A 5,742-nucleotide genomic window follows, 5' to 3' on the forward strand; every position below is an offset into this window, starting at 1 on the left:
GACCTCTATGGTCTAAATTCAAGCTTGAGTGGATTCACATGCTACACAATAATTAACATGCCGTATTGGCATAGGATTTTATAGGTTCGGGATTAGCAACCCATTAAAATCATGGTCTATATTGTAGCCCAAATTACGGGGCGTTACATTATCCCCCCTTAGGATCATTCGTCCCCGAATGATGATGCGGGACATAGACAGACACGATTTGAAGCATAATAAAGGACTAGGAAAGATAAGATAGGAATAGTACCTTCTGTCTCCTCCTCCATCGAAGCAAACAAATTGGGATATCTAATTCTCATGTTATCTTCTGACTTTCAAGTTGATTTTTCGACTTTCTGATTCCTCCACAGTACCTTTACTGAGGATATTTCTTTGCTCCTCAGCTTTTGAACTTGGTGATCTAAAATTTCAATGGGCTGTTCTTCGTAAGATAAGGAGTCTATCAATTTGATACCCTCTACTGGCAATACCATAGAATGTTCTCCAATGCATTTCTTTAACATGAATACATGGAATACCGGATGAACGGAACCCAAACTTGCAGGGAATTCTAACTTATATGCAACTGTACTAATTTTCTTCAAAATCTGATATGGCCCTACATAACGAGGGCTCAATTTACCCCTTTTTCCAAACCGCATAACCCTTTTCATAGGAGAAACCTTGAGAAACACCCAATCACCAATTTCAAACTCTAGTTTTCTTCTCCAAACATCAGCATAGGACTTCTCACGACTCTGAGCAGTCTTGAGTCATTCTCTAATGATTTTCACTTTCTCCATCGCCTGATAAATAAGATCAGGCCCATACAACTGAGTCTCACCTACTTCATACTATCCTATCGGAGACCTACATCTCCTTCCATACAAAGCCTCAAAAGGAGCCATCTTGATGCTGACATGGTAGCTATTATTGTAAGCGAATTCAACCAGTGGCAAGTGATCTACCAAGCTACCTTTGAAATCAATGACGCATGCCCTCAACATATCTTTGAGGGTCTGAATGGTACGCTCAGCTTGCCCATCCGTCTGAGGGTGGAAAGCTGTGCTCAAATTCACTTGTGTACCTAAACCTTTCTGAAAGGATCTCCAAAACTGAGATGAAAACTGCGTACCTCTATCGGATATAATGGACACTTGGTTCCCCATGCAATCGAACTATCTCCTCAATGTAAATCTTAGCATAAACCTCTCCCAAAAAATTAGTCATCATAGGCAAAAAGTGGGCTGACTTGGTCAACCGATCTACAATCACCCATATAGAATCATATTGGTTTCGGGATCTCGGAAGTCCTGTAATGAAGTCCATATTTATCATCTCCCACTTCCATAAAGGCAGGGCTATCTCTTGGGAAGTACCACCCGGCCTTATGTGTTCTACCTTTACTTGTTGACAGTTCAAACACTTGGACACAAAATCAGCTACATCCTGTTTCATGTTATTCCATCAATACAAGGTTTTCAGATCATGGTATATCTTAGTAGAGCCTGGGTGAATGACATACCTCAAAGTGTGTGCATCATTAAGGATTCTTTCCCGTAGCCCATCGACATTTGGAACGCACAACCTACCCTGAAATCTCAAAATACCATCGCCACCAATTTCAAACGACATAACCTTTTGTTGACCCACATCTTTCTTGATTTGCATCAAGATGGGATCTTCAACCTGGTTCTCCTTAACTTCAGCACAAAGAGATGACTTAGATAACTCATGAATAATCACCCCTCTATCTTCGAAATCTAAGAGTCGTACTCCCAGATTTGCAAGGCGGTGAATATCCTTCACCATCTCTTTCTTTCCTTCTTCTACATGAGAAAGGCTGCCCATAAACAACCTGCTGAGGGCGTCGGCTACAATATTTGCCTTGCCTGGATGGTAATGCAGACTCATATCATAGTCTTTCAAAAGCTCTATCCAACACCTCTGCCTGAGGTTCAATTCTTTCTGTGAGAAAACATACTGTAAACTCTTATGGTCAGTACAATATCAACATGCACTCCATAGAAATAGTGTCTCCAGATTCTAAGTACAAACACCACGACTGCTAACTCCAAGTCATGAGTGGGGTAATTGCGCTCATGCACCTTTAACTGCCTAGATGCATAAGCTATCACCTTACCACGCTGCATCAATACACAACCAAGTCCCACACGGGACGCATCACAATAAACCGCAAAATCATCTACACCCTCAGGAAGGGTCAAAACAGGAGCAGTAGTCAGCTTGTCCTTCAATTTCTCAAAACTGTTTTCACACAAGTCAGACCACACAAACTTCATCTTTTTCTGAGTCAGTTTAGTAAGCGGAGCAGCTATGGAAGAAAAACTCTCTACGAACCTTCTGTAATACCCCGCCAAACCCAAGAAGCTCTGAATACCGGTTAGAGTCGTGGGTCTAGTCCATTTTCTCACTGCTTCAACTTTCTGGGGATCCACTCTTATCCTGTCACTAGACACAATATGCCCTAGGAAGGCAATAACGTCTAACCAGAATTCACACTTAGAAAATTTGGCATACAGCTGATGATCCTTAAGGGTCTGAAGGATAATTCAGAGGTGATTGGCGTGATCCTCTTTACTCTTAGAATAGATTAGAATATCATCAATAAATACGATGACGAACAAGTCAAGAAACTGATGGAACACTCTATTCATAAGATCCGTGAAGGCTGCAGGGAAGTTAGTCAACCCGAAGGACATGACTAGAAATTCGTAGTGACCATATTGGGTTCGGAAGAATGTCTTGGGTATGTCTGACTCCCTAACTTTCAAATGATGATAACCCAAACGAAGGTCTATTTTTGAAAAGCACTTGGCACCCTGAAGCTGATAAAAAAGGTCGTTAATCCTAGGAAGAGGATATTTATTTTAAATCATGACCTTATTCAACTGACGGTAGTCTATACTTATTCGAAAGGGACCCATCCTTCTTTCACACGAAGAGCACGGGTGCACCCCATGGGGAAACACTAGGACGAATAAAACCTTTGTCTAGGAGGTCTGCAAACTGTTTCTTTAACTCCTTTAGTTCTGTGGGAGCCATTCTATATGGCGGAATAGAAATAGGACGAGTGTCTGGCAACACATCAATGCCAAAATCTATCTCCCTATCAGGGGGTATCCCTGGGAGATCTTCGGGAAAGACTTCTGGGAATTCATTCACTACAGGAACTGACTGCAGAGGAAGATTTCCAACTTTTGAATCTTTTACTCGGATTGGATGATACATACAACCTTTGGAGATAAGCTTTAGGGATCTAAGATAAGAGATAAAGTGACCTCTAAGTTCCACAGAACTCCCTGCCCATACAACTGGTGTCTCATTCGAGAAAGAAAAAGTGACCTTTCGGGTTCTACAATCAAGGGTGGCATAACACGAATGGAGCCAGTCCATCCCAAGAATGGCATCAAAATCTATCATATCCAGTTCTATAAGGTCTGCCACAGTTTTCCTACTATGAATAGACACGACACAATTTTTATATACCCTTCTAGCAAAAATAGAATCACCTACAGGAGTAGAAACAGAGAAGGGTTCTATAATAACTTCAGGCTCAAACCTGAAACCAACAGCCACATAAGGGGTCACATAAGATAAAGTAGACCCGAGATCAAGCAATACATAAACATCACGAGAAAAAATTCATAACATACCGGTGACAACATCTGGTGAAGCTTTCGCCTCCTGGCGGTTAGTCAAAGAATATAACCGGTTGAGACCGCTTCCGGCAGCTGAAGGGGCACCCTTAGGAAAAGGAGCTGTGGAGGCGGCTTGGGACTTAGCCACCCCCATTTCCCCCTCCCCCCCCCCCCCCCTCCCCTCCATATTTACTCCAACAGATGGACAATCTCTCTGAAGGTGACCCACTTTGCTACAAGTATAGCAGTTTCTCCCCTCAAACCAGCACTTTCCTAGATGATTCCTTCCACAAACCTCACACCACAGACTAGTATGACGCTGCTAGGCCATACTGCCCTAAGACTGTGTACCTAGAGCTTTGGACCCATGAGAAGTCTGTAAACTCTGAGTTTGTCTGTCTATCGGTGGTCTGGGTGCTAGGGCGCTGGCTGATGACTGTGCATTATTCCAAAACTTCTTCTTCTTCGACCACTTATTACCCTAGTTATCACTCTGTGGTTGACTCTGGTGCTGGTCCACAGATCTAGCTCTCTTAGCCTGTCTGTTTTTCTCTCTAGATTCAGCAATTTTTTTCTTCTTCTTTTCCACTTGATGCATAGGAACAGTCATTCGAGCAAAGTCTAACTCCTTATTCAACATAGCCCCTTGGCACTCAAGTACCAGGTCATCAGCAAGGCCAGATGCAAATTTCCTCATTCGAGCCCTCATATTACTAGTCAACTCTGGTGCATAGCGGGCTAGTTTATTAAACTTCAAAGTGTACTCCTGGACACTCATACTGCCCTGCTTCATATTCATAAACTCTTCCACTTTGGCCTCTCTCAACTCCAGAGGAAAGAATCGAGCAAGGAAAGCTTCCATAAATTTGCCCTAAACTGTGGGCTCAACACTTTCACCTTTTTCATCTTTCCAGTCGGCATACCACTGATTCGCAACGTCCTTGAGCTGATAAGTTTCCTAGCTCCACCCCTTCAACCTAATCTACATGCATCACCTTAAAGATCTTTTCCATCTCATCCACGAACTCCTGTGGATCTTCCTCCACCTTGGTGCCAGTGAACTTAGGTGGGTTCTTCTTCATGAAATGTCCAACTCTAGTAGCCTCATATGTAACAGATGCAGACCCAATATCTTGCGATCATTAATCCCTGTTAGCTACCAACTATGTCAGCATATGAATAGACCGTCTGAATTCTGCATTTGAAATATCTCCCTGAGCAGTTGGGGGACGATTGGCATTAGTTCGCAGAGCCCGAGGTGGACTGGTTGGGACTGGAGGGACTCTCAAAGTAGGGAAAAATTTTGGAGTATGAGCCCTATTATGGGTCCGCATCCCATGGGTGGGATGGACCTCATCTGCCTGAGAATTCTGATCGATGATACGACGTGGAGGCATAACTGTGTTTCTAAAACACAAGTGATCGTTGATTAGGGGATAATTCAGACTCTGAAGCATGAACTAAATAACAAAGAAGGGAAATATTTCCTAAACGCCTAGCAGCCTCCTGCTTATAAGTGTGGCGCGCTACACACCCATAAACAAGACTCTACCTGACGCGATTTTGCAGACACCCTGGGACCATGAACCGCGCTTTGATACCAAGTTTATCACGACCCGAACCAGGGCCTGGCCGTGACGAGCGTTTCAAACCATGGAGGCCTAAAATACCCCTATCTGTCTGATAATTATGCACATAATTTATGACAAAAAAATGCGGAAGATACACAATACAACAGAAATATGGTCAAGAATCATATGAAAACGAAAATGGGGAATAGTGTCCCACAATCTAAATCAACATCTCTAAAATCGTCTGCGAAATCTCTACTACATGACTGAAATAATGTCTATTTGAAAACTAGGACAAGGCCCCCAGTAGACCCCCAAAATAGAATATAAAATGAAAGGAGTGCAGGAAATAAGACCTTCCGAAACATAGAAGGCTCACCACTTGTCTCTGCAACTCGGTCTGAATGATCTACTGATTTTCTTGACCCCTAGACTGGGCCTCTGAACCTGAGAGGTTGGAGAGGGGAGGGGGTCAGCACAAAAGTACTGGCACGTAGAGATATCAAAGCAAAACATAATATTTT

The sequence above is a fragment of the Capsicum annuum genome, chromosome 12 (genome assembly GCF_002878395.1).
Source record: "Capsicum annuum cultivar UCD-10X-F1 chromosome 12, UCD10Xv1.1, whole genome shotgun sequence".
In the NCBI taxonomy this organism is placed as follows: Eukaryota; Viridiplantae; Streptophyta; class Magnoliopsida; order Solanales; family Solanaceae; genus Capsicum; species Capsicum annuum.